The sequence below is a fragment of the Haematobia irritans genome, chromosome 1 (assembly GCF_050003625.1).
Source record: "Haematobia irritans isolate KBUSLIRL chromosome 1, ASM5000362v1, whole genome shotgun sequence".
NCBI lineage: Eukaryota > Metazoa > Arthropoda > Insecta > Diptera > Muscidae > Haematobia > Haematobia irritans.
In genome coordinates, this window is record NC_134397.1 from 41055666 (window position 1) to 41071921 (window position 16256).

General features: G+C 32.4%; 8 non-coding genes and 1 pseudogene across 8 annotated transcripts; all 9 read right to left on the minus strand.

Moving 5' to 3' along the window:
* Positions 1-1279: 1279 nt before the first annotated feature.
* Positions 1280-1353, minus strand: TRNAT-AGU (transfer RNA threonine (anticodon AGU)). The gene has a single exon. It is a non-coding gene; the product is annotated as a tRNA-Thr (tRNA).
* Positions 1354-1560: 207 nt separating this feature from the next.
* On the minus strand, positions 1561-1634 carry TRNAT-AGU (transfer RNA threonine (anticodon AGU)). The gene has a single exon. It is a non-coding gene; the product is annotated as a tRNA-Thr (tRNA).
* Positions 1635-1896: 262 nt separating this feature from the next.
* On the minus strand, positions 1897-2015 carry LOC142222858 (5S ribosomal RNA). The gene has a single exon (XR_012718451.1). It is a non-coding gene; the product is annotated as a 5S ribosomal RNA (ribosomal RNA).
* Positions 2016-5179: 3164 nt separating this feature from the next.
* On the minus strand, positions 5180-5298 carry LOC142222860 (5S ribosomal RNA). Its single transcript, XR_012718453.1, has one exon. It is a non-coding gene; the product is annotated as a 5S ribosomal RNA (ribosomal RNA).
* A 975-nt stretch (positions 5299-6273) lies between these two features.
* TRNAT-AGU (transfer RNA threonine (anticodon AGU)) lies at positions 6274-6347 on the minus strand. Its single transcript has one exon. It is a non-coding gene; the product is annotated as a tRNA-Thr (tRNA).
* A 5549-nt stretch (positions 6348-11896) lies between these two features.
* Positions 11897-11970, minus strand: TRNAT-AGU (transfer RNA threonine (anticodon AGU)). The gene has a single exon. It is a non-coding gene; the product is annotated as a tRNA-Thr (tRNA).
* Positions 11971-12535: 565 nt separating this feature from the next.
* LOC142222795 (5S ribosomal RNA) lies at positions 12536-12654 on the minus strand (annotated as a pseudogene).
* Positions 12655-12965: 311 nt separating this feature from the next.
* On the minus strand, positions 12966-13084 carry LOC142222886 (5S ribosomal RNA). Its single transcript, XR_012718476.1, has one exon. It is a non-coding gene; the product is annotated as a 5S ribosomal RNA (ribosomal RNA).
* Positions 13085-13600: 516 nt separating this feature from the next.
* On the minus strand, positions 13601-13719 carry LOC142222671 (5S ribosomal RNA). Its single transcript, XR_012718341.1, has one exon. It is a non-coding gene; the product is annotated as a 5S ribosomal RNA (ribosomal RNA).
* Between the last annotated feature and the right edge of the window lie 2537 nt (positions 13720-16256).

Sequence of the window (16256 nt, forward strand, 5' to 3'; positions counted from 1 at the left end):
TTGAATTACACACCATTCGTCAATCCGTGCGTTGATGGAAGGGTTGATTTTTTCTGTTTGCGCAGACTATTCGACCTTTTGATTTCAAAGAGAAATTTCAACTCTTCAATCATCGGACGCATTTAACGCATTGAACGCATAGTATGTAATTCTACCTTAAGTCTTACAAAGTATTGTAAGAAAATTAGCTTGAGTTGAAAGGGGGTTATTTTATGTTTATGTTATGAACCTTTTTGTTATGTTTAAATCTTTTTTTTTTCGTATGTGCTCTTTTTATACGCTGAATGTGCTCTTCCTAAATAGGAGTAAAATCCTCTCCCTACCACCACTCACCATTACCGTAATAAAAATTGCGTTCCACGGTCGTGAACGGACGGTAACAAAATGAAACGGAATGTGCTAAGACGGCTGTTAATCACGGTTGCCACACATGCTAAAAATAATCTACAAAAATTTGCATAAAATTTGACCAAAAATATACCAAATTACGAAAATTTTATTTTGAAGTTGTTGATCAAATTTTTGTGATTAGTATAAAAAAATTTTGTTGCCACAATTTATAGAATTCTACCAAAAATTTTAGATCTTTTAATGTTTGGTAGATTGGTAGAATTCTTGTTGTTTTGTAATATTTTGCAAAATATTCCACTCCAACTGAGAGGTACTTCACCAAATTTTATAGAAAAAATTTTTAATAGATATAAAATTTTGACAAAGTTTTCTATAGAAATTTTCTATAGAAATAATATGTTGACAAAATTTTCTATAGAAATAAAATGTTGACAAAATTTTCTATATAAATAAAATGTTGACAGAATTTTCTATAGATATAAAATTTTCTAAAGAAATAAAATTTTGACAAATTTTCCTATAGAAATAAAAATTTACAAAATAAGATTTTTTTTTTTTGTAGCGTTTTGGTAAATTTTCTCCAAATCTTGGTAGATTATTTTTGGATCGAGTGGCAACCGTGGTCTCAAGTCAATTCACGATGTTTTGGTTTGTTTCATTTCACTCAATTTCTTTTTGGAGAACGAAAATTGCCGTACAAATCAGCCAATTTGCATTAAAAAAATGTGTTAATGTACAGAATTTTATATTCTTTTACAAAATCTGCGGTTTTTTTTTCAAAAAAGAAGAGAGAACAAATTACGAAAAAAATAAGCAGAACAAAAAGGTGCCATCTATGAAGTGCAGGCAAACTACAGGGTTGTGACTTGATCTATGTAAAAGGTATGCAATTATGAGCATAGCTCTATGACACTTCAAACTTTGCAGTAGGCCCCGGCGAGATTCGAACTCACGATCTCCTGTTTACTAGACAGGCGCTTTAACCAACTAAGCCACGGCGCCATCTGGCGGCCAATGCTGAATTTATGACCAAAGAACATTTTGTGGTAGAAAAAAGCCAATCACATACAATCGCACATCATCATATCCATGAATGCATGTAAATATACAATATAAATAAGTGTACTTAGTCTCATATAATAATACAATAACAATAAAAACGAATAAAAATATTTATTAAAAAAAAGATGCTCAACAGCACTTCATTATAGGCCCCGGCGAGATTCGAACTCACGATCTCCTGTTTACTAGACAGGCGCTTTAACCAACTAAGCCACGGCGCCATGGTTCTCCGCGTTGGCAATTGCCACTGATATCTACATCTGCACGTCAGATTAAGCAATGTGAAGACAATGCCTTGGAGAACTTTCATTTATATAAATATATAGAGCAGTTATGTATCCAGTGGAAAAATATAAAAGTGATTCCAACATGGAGGCACCCCACAACTATTCTTTATGTGACTGTCACAGCTGTGCAGATTGGAAAAAATAAACAGAAAAAAATAGATTGTGTGTCCAGAAGTTAATAGAAAAAGTTGATCAATGCCAACAACACGCGGTGTTCCCAAGCGGTCCCCCATCTAAGTACTAACCGCGCCCGACGCTGCTTAATTTCGGTGATCGGACGAGAACCGATGTACTCAGCGTGGTATGGTCGTTGGCAAAAGAAGTCTGACTATTTACCAACAAATTCATCAAAAGGGAAATTTGAGTTGATGCAATAGAATATTTTTAATGTGGACCATAGATAAGATATGTAATAGATGACCCATCGCTCTCCGGCCTGAAAATGTTGAAGGAAACCAAATGAATTCTCTGACATTTCGTTTTGTGTTTTTCGTAAAGAGAAAATTTGCTCTAAATTAAATATTGTATTTTCGCGGTTTTGGTCGAAAGTTTTTGTGCAAATATAAACTTTTGAATATTTAATTTAATTATAAATCAGCTGGTATACCAAAAATGTTCAAATTGTGGATAAAATAGGAAAATTGTAAAAACGTATCTTAAAGAGAATTTGGAATTCCCCCTATTTTCTTCGTTTATTCCATAGATAAGATATGTAATAGATGACCCATCGCTCTCCGGCCTGAAAATGTTGAAGGAAACCAAATGAATTCTCTGACATTTCGTTTTGTGTTTTTCGTAAAGAGAAAATTTGCTCTAAATTAAATATTGTATTTTCGCGGTTTTGGTCGGAATTTTTTGTGCAAATATAAACTTTTGAATATTTAATTTAATTATAAATCAGCTGGTATACCAAAAATGTTCAAATTGTGGATAAAATAGGAAAATTGTAAAAACGTATCTATTTTCTTCGTTTATTCTTCATTTTGAGAACTGTCAAACCTCGTTTGACACCGATGGGTCATCTATTACTTGGTTATCTATGGTTTATTCTTCATTTCGGGAACTGTCAAACCTCGTTTGACACCGATGGGTCATCTATTACTTGGTTATCTATGATGTGGATGTTTAAATCAAAGACAATAAACTTTAGGAAGATAGGAAATTGGCTTGCGTCATACCAAATGTTGCATTTACCAGATTAGTTTAATACATGTTTGTAATCTTTTAGTTGTTTTTCGTTTTTATTTTTTAAATGAAAAATTTAATTTTCTTACCCCCATTTTCATGAAGCTCCGTTAGGGCTACGTTAGCGAACGGACTTTTATACCGTGCTATGTACATATCTGTCATCTGACATATATATTCCATATGCCAGTTAGAAACTTAACTACTGAAAATTTTTCAGTAAAAGTTATGCGCTTTACAGACTATCTGTTATTCCGGACGACAGTGCTCATGCCGAACATATCCCATATATTGTGCACATTAAAAGTTAAGTCCGAAGGCATAATCGATACTGCTGCATGTTTATGGATTCGATAACACATTTACCGATTATTTAGTCATCGCCGACAAGTCGTATCGATCCGACACACTGTAAGATTCTTTACAAACACCGACATTCCGTCCGGAAAAAGATACTTTCATTTTTCTTTCTGTTAACTGACAGTTAAAGCCTTACGGAGCTACATGAAAATGGCCGTTAATGAAACAATGTAAAATTTTAGGTAACAACAAAAAAATTACATTTTCCTCTATGGAAATTTATTTTATGCTCTTAATTTCTTTTTATTTGTATTTTAATGCTATGTCAATACTTGTCGTATACGCGTTTGGTTCGAGTATTAAACTAATGTGGTAAATTGTTCGATCTCCTCAGTAGCTAATGTCCTATCTTCCTACAATTTATAATGTTTGGTTTCAATAACACTGCTTTGCAGTTAAGGATTGCAGAACAGTAAAACAGACAGATTACAGAGTTAATAATACCATATAAAAATAATAAATATTTTTAAAGCTAAAGGAAACTATTTTCTCTCGAAAACACGAACTCATTGTTATCGAATTTGTCTTAAATTCATTTGGAAAGTAATAAAAAGAAGGTTGGTCAATGCCAACAACACGCGGTGTTCCCAAGCGGTCCCCCATCTAAGTAAAGGGTGATTCTTTTGAGGTTAGGATTTTCATGCATTAGTATTTGACAGATCACGTGGGATTTCAGACATGGTGTCAAAGAGAAAGATGCTCAGTATGCTTTGACATTTCATCATGAATAGACTTACGATCTGCCACAACGTCGAATTTTCAGTGAATGGGCCCTAGAAAAGTTGGCAGAAAATCCGCTTTTTTATCGACAAATTTTGTTCAGCGATGAGGCTCATTTCTGGTTGAATGGCTACGTAAATAAGCAAAATTGCCGCATTTGGAGTGAAGAGCAACCAGAAGCCGTTCAAGAACTGCCCATGCATCCCGAAAAATGCACTGTTTGGTGTGGTTTGTACGCTGGTGGAATCATTGGACCGTATTTTTTCAAAGATGCTGTTGGACGCAACGTTACGGTGAATGGCGATCGCTATCGTTCGATGCTAACAAACTTTTTGTTGCCAAAAATGGAAGAACTGAACTTGGTTGACATGTGGTTTCAACAAGATGGCGCTACATGCCACACAGCTCGCGATTCTATGGCCATTTTGAGGGAAAACTTCGGAGAACAATTCATCTCAAGAAATGGACCGGTAAGTTGGCCACCAAGATCATGCGATTTGACGCCTTTAGACTATTTTTTGTGGGGCTACGTCAAGTCTAAAGTCTACAGAAATAAGCCAGCAACTATTCCAGCTTTGGAAGACAACATTTCCGAAGAAATTCGGGCTATTCCGGCCGAAATGCTCGAAAAAGTTGCCCAAAATTGGACTTTCCGAATGGACCACCTAAGACGCAGCCGCGGTCAACATTTAAATGAAATTATCTTCAAAAAGTAAATGTCATGGACCAATCTAACGTTTCAAATAAAGAACCGATGAGATTTTGCAAATTTTATGCGTTTTTTTTTTTTTTTTAAAAGTTATCAAGCTCTTAACAAATCACCCTTTACTAACCGCGCCCGACGCTGCTTAATTTCGGTGATCGGACGAGAACCGATGTACTCAGCGTGGTATGGTCGTTGGCGAAAGAGGTCCGACTATTTACCAACAAATTCATCAAAAGGAAATATGAGTTGACGCAATAGAATAATTTTAATGTGGACGTTTCAATAACATTGCTTTGCAGTTAAGGATTGCAGAACAGTAAAACAGACAGATGACACAGTTAATAATACCATATAAAAATAATAAATATTTTTAAAGCTAAAGGAAACTATTTTCTCTCGAAAACACGAACTCAATTAATAAATCCCCTACGTTACACTTAAATCACTCACATTGCTATCCAATTTGTCTTAAATTCATTTGGAAAGTAATAAAAAAAAGGTTGGTCAATGCCAACAACACGCGGTGTTCCCAAGCGGTCCCCCATCTAAGTACTAACCGCGCCCGACGCTGCTTAATTTCGGTGATCGGACGAGAACCGATGTACTCAGCGTGGTATGGTCGTTGGCGAAAGAAGTCTGACTATTTAACATCGTATTCATCCAAAAAGTAGATATAAAACAAACAATAAAATATTTAGGTGAAGATAGGTGACTACAATTGTGGGACGTTTCAATAACATTGTCTTGCAATTAAGAATAGGCCGGCGACTTTCAATTTAATTTTAAAGTAACTTCACTGGCACATAGTAAGCGCTAACAACTAGTTCATCAGTTTTAGACAATAGAGGAGAAGATGGAAATTAGAGAAGGCTGTAGACTTTAGATTATAAATAGGTGATGTGTTGGTGTCACAGAGTTTGACAGTTTCAAAAACTAATGGTGATTTCTTTTCTTGTAAAAAATTACACTTTTTTGCATTTTGCCCGGAAAATATACTTTTTATTTTCTTTTCTAAAAAAAAAAAAAAACAGACAAAAAAACAAGCGCGAAAAGGCTTCGAATTCTGTTTTGAAAATAGTGCCAAACATAGAGGCAAAATGCGAGCATTTTCAACACTAGCGACAAACGAGAATGCTGCGATTGCCCTGTTTACTCCTTTGAATTCTTTTCTGCCCGCTCAAATGATATCATTTTTTAGATGGCTGGAAATATTTTAAAAAGGCGCATTCTGTACAGACAAAATGAAGGTAAAACACTTTTTTTCAGAAATGAAAACACCATAAGAATAAACGAAACAAATGCGAATAAATGAAGAGTGTGATTTCGTTTTTAAAATGTTGAAATTTTACCCACAATTTGTAAATTTATGTTGCACCAGATAAATCGTCTGAAAGAAATTAAAAATTTTAAAGTTAATATTTGCGCAAAAAAAATACGTCTTGAAGCATCTTCTTGACTTGATGACGAGTTTCGATATACTATACAAGGAAAATAAAGGATTGATATGATTACTTTTTTTAATTTATTATAAATTTATTCTGTAACATCACTCAATATGTTATGATTCCACAAAATATGTAGACAACAAATTTATTGTGTCACAGGCCCCGGCGAGATTCGAACTCACGATCTCCTGTTTACTAGACAGGCGCTTTAACCAACTAAGCCACGGCGCCATACATTTCCCGTTATTTCTTATAGGTAATCATATTCCAATTAGACAATTATTGTCACTGAAGATATATATGGAGCCTTAGCGGATTTTCGTCGCGCATTTTGGTCTAACCATAATTTTTTAAACACAATCATGCCGAGTGACGAACACAAACACATTAACCTTCTCGGCGAAATTTTACTCTATTCTTGTTCAGTGCTGCCAGGTTGGGGGTTTTTAGGGGTAACATTTATTTGGGGGGATTTTTGGGGGTAAAAAAAATATCCTAGATCTTATAAAGTGGAGCAATTCTCAATAAAATTTGGAACAATTCTGGCATGAATTTTGAGAAAAAAATAAGGGAAGTCAACCCAAGCAAGTATGCAATGACATTCTTGTTTAAACGCATCTGTTGAAGGGGCATTTTTAATATTTGATACTATGAAAAACAAGGTTAGGTGGCAGCCCGATGTATCAGGCTCACATAGACTCAATTAGGGACCTCCTTAGACTCACTTAGGGAGCTCCTTTTTATAGCCGAGTCCGAACGGCGTTTCACATTGCAGTGCAACCACTTAGAGAAGCTTTGAAACCCTCAGAAATGTCACCAGCATTACTGAGGTGGGATAATCCACAGCTGAAAAACTTTTTGGTGTTCGGTCGAAGCAAGAATCGAATCCGAATTTGTGACAAGTGATTTTATCTAATAATTTTTATTTACTTCGAAAGAAAATTTTTAGCATAAAAAAACTTATTCTTTCTAAAATTTTATTCCTCAGAAAAAAATCTTCTTTCAGTTTATATATTTGTGTTAAATTTAATTTTTAAAGTGTATCACTACAGGAATTTTTAACGAAATTTTGGGTCTCTTTTTGTACTATTTACATACTTAACATCTTTGGGGGTTTTTGAAAAAAGTCTAGACCAATTTAGGGGTTTTTTTCTTAAGATTTGGGGGGAAGAATCAAAAAATACATGGCAACACTGTTCTTGTTCCACCTACCAACAGGCGTCAAGGCTGTGTTGAAACTCCAAAGACCAACATGTGATACCTAATGGTAAACATATCGATTGCAATACAACAATTACAAGGCAAAATATATTTCGACAAGTTTAACATATTTAAAACTTGATTTTTTTTCTTCAAACCTTGTTAATGACCCAAACAGTCAATCTTCTTTTGCAGTGATTGGTATGTTTGCAAAAAAAAATGAATTGTTTACTTGTATTTATTTTACTTGTGATCGATATACAACTGACAATTTGATCGATAATAACTGCCGCTGCTGTTTTATAAATTGTTTTATACAAATTGTTTGTCTATAGCATCAAAACTAGCTAGACCAAAACTTATTTGGTGAGTATTCTTTTTTTCAAATTAAGGGTGTTCACCATAAATTTGTAAATGTTAATGTAAAAATTAAATTTCTTCATTTTTACATTGAGCCTGGAACTTATGTATTTCTATTAAGTTTTTCGTATTTAAAATTTTTTCTACGCCATTTTAAAGGAATAGATGTTTTTGAATTGATGCTTCGGTTCATTCCCTTCAAAAGGGTGTTAGGCCATAAAACCTAAAAATAAACAAGTCTTCACGTATCGACAGTAACTAGATATCACGGGCTTCCACCGGACATTTTGCCAATGCCATAAAAATATACAAACTAGGGCTGTCATTCGGCCTCTTACATTTTTCTATTGCGTTATTATGTTTCTGCGCTATTGAAACGTTTTCAGATTCTTCAATTTCAGATGTAATGCTTTCATCGTGATCAGAAACTAATTTTTTGGGATCTTCCCAATGATTGAATCGAGTTACCAAGGAAATCAATTGACATTTAATAATTTCCAAGTCCAAGCGTTCATCCAAACCCATTTTACAATTTGGGTTCTTTAAAAAAAAATTAAAAGCGTTGAGTTACTCGTTCTTCTCTCCAGAATTATTTTGCAAATAGATAATAGATGCTCATTGCCAAGCCTACAATTTGTTCGACATATTTCATTTGTTGTGAAAGATAATGCAGTGTCGGCTTTGCATAAATTCATATCTTCACGGCAAATTGCTTCAACCGTAACTTTTATTGGGCATAAAACTCGAACTATTTCCTATAGCAAATGAAATTCATCATCGGACGGGATATCCAGTTGTAAATCAATCAGAGCCTTTTTAATCGGACTCTTTAAATCTAAAAATCGTTGACACATATCAAGTAGGATGTTCCACCTTGTTCTGCAATCCAGTATTAATTTTTCCATGCCTTTATCCTGTTTAAGATATTTAAAAAAAAAATCTTTTTTTGTCGGCGACTTCCTGAATAACTTTGAAATTTTTCGGTCATTTTCTATAAGTGGGTTTATTTTATTTTTATCAGTTAAGTCGTTTTTTTTTGGCAAATAAAGAAAAACGAAAATCACCACACTCGCTGCCGTCGTCTAATGATGATGTATTGATATCCTCTAGAATATCCCACCTGACCACAACGTTCGTTATCGTATTCGATATAGAAATATTCTCGGGTTTTCCTCGAAGAAAACTATCGAAAACGATATCGAGAATGGTTCGAAAAAATTTCCAAAAACGTACGTCTGTCGTGCTGTTACTGCCAGCAAACTCTTCGTTTTCGAAGGCTTGCTAGTGATTCGTTAAAGAAGGTTTCGCGATATCTATAATTGATCGTTAACGAATCTATTTCGAATTCGTTTTCGTATTCGATATCATTCCGCTTTCGAAGGTTTTCTATACTGTTTTATTCCCATTTTGTTCCCATTATAAGTTGGGTAGTAAAAGAAAATTTTCAACTTTGTTTTTATTTTATTACAACACAATACAGATAATTATAATACAAAATAATATTGATATTAGTGTTGCGAACAAAATACTTAAATTATTTACATTTGGGAATATATATTTAAAGTGATTTAAGTTTATTAAGCCGGTCGTGGCTATGCCATTGAAAAGGACTATAATCAATGAGTAACATTTTTCCGGGTACATCTGAAAATTAAACATGAAAGAAAATTGAAGATATATAAATAAATTACTTACCTCTTTTAGATTCGCTAAGACACTTCACCCGCACTTAACAATTTCTTAAACTGAAATGACTTTTTAATCTCTGTCTTTGTCAAAAACAAACATGGCGGAACACCAACAAATAAGCCGAAAATATTCGTTATTACTTCGAAACAACGAACGTTCGAAATTTTTCTATTATCGATTTTTTCTCGAATAATGTGCGCGTTAATTTATTTCGAAAAATGTTCGCTTTAGCGAACCTTCACCATTTCTCGGCTCTTTGGTCGGGTGGGATGTTATTTGTAGCTTTATAAAATACATATAAAACTGCTAAGTGCAGTTATTCCCAGTGCAAGGCATAACTGTTGTGTTGGTGCAATGATTTTTCCAATTTTCTTCATAGTCGATGCTCCATCAGTTGTAAAACTTACAATATCCGTGGATAGTGATAAGCCGAATTTCGTTAAACGTGCTTCAATAAGATCAATGCAGTTAAACGCAGTTCCTGATTTTACCATTCGGACTAAACCAATGTTGAAAAATGTGTCAACTCAATGAAGAATTACGTTCGGATAACTTCAATTTGAACTCGATGTCCACTCGTCAAATGCAATACTAAATTTTCCATCGTTGGTTTGGTTGATTTTAGTTTTAGAAATCTGTTATTTAATATCATTTTTGCATTTTAAAAAATACGCCATGAATCCCCGTTTTATGGTGGATCTTGTATTGGGAAGTTCAAATCCCCAAGCTTTTAACGATTTCGAAGCTCTGTGAATGTTATGAAGATGGAAAACGGGAGACCATCAACAGCCGTAAGTCTTCCTATAACAGCTCATAAAGATTCCTCTTGTTCAGGAGAGCAACAGTTGGTTATTTTTAGGGCTGTTTTCTTTTTGCACTGGATACCCTAAGCAGTCACGGATTAAATGAAAACAGAGTACTCGTTTATCCAGGACATCTCCAAAAAATATGCAACACTGTCATCAGCTGTTTAAAAACAATCACAGAAAACAAGTGAAATCTTAAATTTTTAATGTATGAAATGCTCAAATAGTTATAAATATGTACTGCTGCGATTATTCATGACACTGTATCACTTTGAATTTCATGATATTCGATAAATTAGTCACAATAAACTGCTATTGTGAATCTAAAAAGCGTCACTTTATCAAAATGCAATCTGGTAACACCGACTCGACTTGCACTGATGAGATGTTCTGGATAGAACACCAGTGCAACGATGTTCTGGATAGCCCATACAAATGCTGCATCCAGTGTTAAAAGAAAACAGCCCTTTTGTAGTCTTTGTGGTAGATGCCTCAGCTACATGTTTTTCCCATTTTGATTTTGTAATGCTAAATGAAAAATCTTAAGATATGAAGTTATTATGTTCAATAGATAACTTACATTCAAGTGTACGAGAAGACCTTTTGTGGAACCTCCTTTTGTTTTACATATCGTGCACTTTGCCTGAGCCACTTCACTTGATTCCACCAAGAAGTAATGCCATACGGAACTTTTATCACTGCTTTTTGTTTTATGTGGCACGAAATCCAATTCACATGAACTCATGGTTCAAAAGCGGACCTGAGCGTTTACTTAAAATTTTCATGAAATTGTTTGTTTTGCTTCTTGCATTGAAGAGTGCTGTTTACAGGATAACTCATTTATGAAAAGGTATGAAATCTAAGGGTCGTTTACACTGAATGGAGATTCTAATTTATGAATAAATAAACATAAAAAAACAAAAAATTTGGAATATTTTTCGGGATCCCGAAAAATCCCGGGATTCAAAATAAAAATCCTGGGATTAGGGGACGGGATTTATCCCGGGTGACAGCCCTAATACAAACCAAAATCTTTGCCTATCTAAAGCAGCTATGGTTGTGTTTAGATACTAAAATATGTTTCCACTGATTCCTAGCACAAAAGGGAATATCTGTAAAGATATTTTAGTCGCTCGTCATGAAAAATGGGACTCCTAAAACCCCAAAAGTTTCTACAGTGAATACCCCTATTATACATCCCATTTTGTGAGCAGTTTCCGCAATTGGCAACTGTTAGAGGTATCCAATTGCATTGATTGATCAGTGGCAGCAACCCGCCGATCAACGTCAATCGTACAGTATTTTATAGCGCCCCACAACTACCAACAACAATTCTCAATTTGACATTTTGATTACACTTAATGTCTATGAATTCAGATCATTTGGATTGTTATTTAAATTACTTGTAGATAGTTTGTAATTGTTATGGACTTATAGGTGTGATGTATTTTCAAATAAATTGTTATTTATTTATTTATTTATTTATTTATTATTATTATTATTTTTTTTTTTTTTTTTTGAAAGATTTTTTTTTAAGATTTTAATTATCTCACACCAAATTTGACGTTAAACGTTGAGAATTTTTTGGATGAATGTTTGCTGAAACAAACATTTGAAAAATATTTGAATTCAAACCCATTTCTAATGAGAACGCGTTATATTTTTTAAGAAACAAAGATGTATAAAAAATTAACCACTTGTCCTCCAATTGAAGACAATCGTTCAAGGCCCCGGCGAGATTCGAACTCACGATCTCCTGTTTACTAGACAGGCGCTTTAACCAACTAAGCCACGGCGCCCTTTTCTTACCATCAAGCAATTTTTCACACGCACACCCACGAGACCTATACTAGGGGTGGTACCTAATTGGGCTGTTCGATGACAAGCTAGATTGATATGCATATTTTTAGAAATCGCATATTAAAAAAAAAGCCACGAATCTGGTCGTTGTTTATCAAGATTCGTTAGTTCTAAAATTTTATTTTTCTCAGTGAGGTGCGAAAACATTTGGACAAACTATTTTTATTGCTAGACAATATTCGTTGCATATAAAAAAACAATGGAATGAGGAGATAAGAAAACAATTCACCAGGTTTTTTTTCAAATTTAGAAAAAATGCAAAATAGTTGATTGCGGTAAATAGTTAATAAAATAACAATTTAATGGAAATAAAGTTAAATAAAAAATTAAATTAAAATTAACCTCACATAAGTGGACACCTCCCAAATGTGGAAAAAATTTAGAAGACCCAACGGTTGACTTTTGAGAGGTTTCACTAACGAAAATTCCATGAGACGTTATTATCGATGGCAAACTTTATTTGGAAAAAAATTGCTAACATTTGCATAGCAAAAAGTTATTCAATGCCAACAACACGCGGTGTTCCCAAGCGGCCCACCATCTAAGTACTAACCGCAGCCGACGCTGCTTAATTTCGGTGATCGGACGAGAACCGATGTACTCAGCGTGTTATGGTTGTTGGCGAAAGAGGTCCGACTATTTACCAACAAATTCATCAAAAGGAAATATGAGTTGATGCAATAGAATATTTTTAATGTGGACGTTTCAATAACAGTGCTTTGCAGTTAAGGATTGCAGAACAGTAAAACAGACAGACGACAGAGTTAATAATATCATATAAAAATAATAAATTTTTTTAAAGCTAAAGGAAACTATTTTCTCTCGAAAACACGAACTCAATTAATAAATCCCCTACGTTACACTTAAATCACTCACATTGCTATCCAATTTGTCTTAAATTCATTTGGAAAGTAATAAAAAAAAGGTTGGTCAATGCCAACAACACGCGGTGTTCTCAAGCGGTCCCCCATCTAAGTACTAACCACGCCCGACGCTGCTTAATTTCGGTGATCGAACGAGAACCGATGTACTCAGCGTGGTATGGTCGTTGGCGAAAGAAGTCCGACTATTTACCAACAATAGAATATTTTTAATATGGACGTTTCAATAACATTGCTTTGCAGTTAAGGATTGCAGAAAAGTCAAACAGACAGATGAGAGAGTTAATAATACCATATAAAAATAATAAATATTGTTAAAGCTAAAGGAAACTATTTTCTCTCAAAAACACAAACCCAATTAACCCTCTAATGCCCAAGGCGGGCTTCTTTTAATAAGAAAGCTTTTAGTAAAACACACCTTAAGACAACAAAAATGGGCAAAATAAGAAGAGAACTTATTTGAAACTATTTAAGAGGCTTTGCAGCATATGCTGAATTTTACCGTATAAATTTTTCTTGCTTAGTTCTCTTGCTTTTGTGTCGTTAACATTGAAAATGTATTCAGCTGGCAAAAAAATTGAGGCATTAGAGGGTTAATAAATCCCCTACGTTACACTTAAATCACTCACATTGCTATCGAATTTGTCTTAAATTCATTTGGAAAGTAATAAAAAGGAAAGTTGGTCAATGCCAACAACACGCGGTGTTCCCAAGCGGTCCTCCATCTAAGTACTAACCGCGCCCGACGCTGCTTAATTTCGGTGATCGGACGAGAACCGATGTACTCAGCGTGGTATGGTCGTTGGCAAAGTGAGGTTGACTATTCAACATCAAATGAATTCGGTATGCTAGAGGAAATTTCATTTACATGCCAATAACACAGCTTTACCATGTATTTCTTATGGAAGCAAAATGCAAACAATCGTTGACAACGCCTCAAGGAATGTTTGTTAGCTATGTATGTATATCTTATGGGTAGCGGAAATTAAAAATTAAAATTTTTACTTAGATCGAAAATTTTGTTTTTTTTTTCAAAATTTGTCTTTCTATTTATTTCTATAGAAAATTTTGTCAAAATCTTATTTCTATATAAATTTTTTTAAATTAATATAATTCAAAAGTTAAAAATTTTCCAAAATTTTTGCTTCGATATAAAATTTTGTCAAAATTTTATTTCTTTTCAAAATTTTTATTTATATTTATTTCTATAGAAAAATGTTGTCCAAAATGTAATTTTATAGAAAATTTTGTCGACATTTTTTTTGATATAGAAAATTTTGCTATAATTTTATTTCTATAGACGATTTTGTCAAATATTTTATTTCTATAGAAAATTTTGACCAAATTGTATTTTTATAGAAAATTTGTCGAAACTTTTTTTATATAGAAAATTTTGCCATAATTTTATTTCTATAGAAAATTTTTTAAATTAATATAATTCAAAAGTACAAAATTTTCCAAAATGTTTACTTCGATAGAAAATTTTGTCAAAATTTTATTTCTATGGAAAATTTTGTCAAAAATTTTATTTCTATAGAAAATTTTGTCAAAATTCCATTTCTATAGACAATTTAGTCAACATTTTATTTCTATAGAAAATTTAGCCAAAATTATATTTCTACACAGAAAAAAAGAAAAAAATAAGATATACATACTATGTATATCTTATGGGTAGCGGAAATAAAAAATTAAAATGTTTCCAAAATTTTTACTTCGATCGAAAATTTTGTCAAAATTTTGTTTGGTTTTTTTTTTCAAAGTTTGTCTTTCTAAATTTATTTCTATAGAAAATTTTGTCAAAATCTTATTTCTATACAAAATTTTTTAAATTAATATAATTCAAAAATTTTCGAAAATTTTTACATCGACATAAAATTTTGTCAAAATTTTATTTCTTTTCAAAAATTTTATTTATATTTATTTCTATAGAAAAATTTTGTCCAAAATGTAATTTTATAGAAAATTTTGCCGATTTTTTTTATATAGAAAATTTTGCCATAATTTTATTTCTATAGACGATTGTGTCAAAAATTTTATTTCTATAGACAATTTTGTCAAAATTTTATTTCTATGGAAAATTTTGTCATAAATTTTATTTCTATAGAAAATTTTGTCAAAATTCCATATCCATAGACAATTAGTCAAAATTTTATTTCTATAGAAAATTTAGCCAAAATTATATTTCTACACAGAAAAAAAAATTCCGTAGTTAAACTAACGCTAAATTTAACTTATTTTTATTGGAAAAAATTTATTTGCTTGTAGTTGAATTTTATTACTTTTATCGAAATTTTCCACAGATTAATGAAATCTTACTTTTTTTAAGTATGTCTCAAAAATTTTATAAACTAAACGTGAGTATAAAGTTCAATGACCGAACACATAAGTTTAATATGAACCAAAGCAAAAGAAGATTTTCGTACGATTTCCAAAAATAGTAAGAATGAACTACTGTATGGTCTGTCTTCTTTACTTTTAGTTAATTTTTTCTTCTATATTTCGTGAACTGGAGTTAAAAAGGGCATTAAAATTACCTGGTTTTAACAACTCTTTGTGGAAATCTCAAAATGTGGAGTAAAATTTTGTCCAAATTTTGTGCGAGGTAGTTCATTCTTCCTAGTTCACTTTTTTTCGGTGTATAGGAAGTTATCGCAAAATTTTATTTCTATATAAAATTTTTACAATTTTTTTTTCATAATTTTGTATATATACAAAATTTCTTTAAAGTTTATATTTAATATTTTGTTCAAATTTTATTTCTATGGAAATTTTTGTCAAAATTTTATTTCTACAGAAAATTTAAGAAATTTTGAAAAATTACCGATTTGACGAAAATAGATCTAAATCAACCAAATTCCATTTGGTCCGACTATCGGACCAAATTTAAAATTTAAATTTTTTTTCTGGACCAATTTTTGTCCAATCGGTCGATCGATTGTGTATATATATATTTTATGTCCCAAATATAATATGTTGGAACGTATTAACATATATATGTCCCAAACATGTTATGCTAGTTTATGAACATTATATGCTTGCACTTAAAAATAATGTGTTAAAAAATTTCAGTTCCAAACATATATATTTTTACACCCAAACATATGAAAAACAGTCTTTTTCGTCCATGTATCGTATAAGTGTATTAACACTTCTTATTTTATTACTCCCTGTCCCTTTTCTCTCTGGCAATTATTTTTAAAATAAATACCGACGCATATTTTCAAATTTTAATTAAAAAGTCATAAGGACATGTACTATCATTTAAAGTAAATGCAGTATAAATTCATAGTGAAAAAGTGCAATATTATGTTTGGCAAAAACAAAGTAATTTTCGATAATTATGG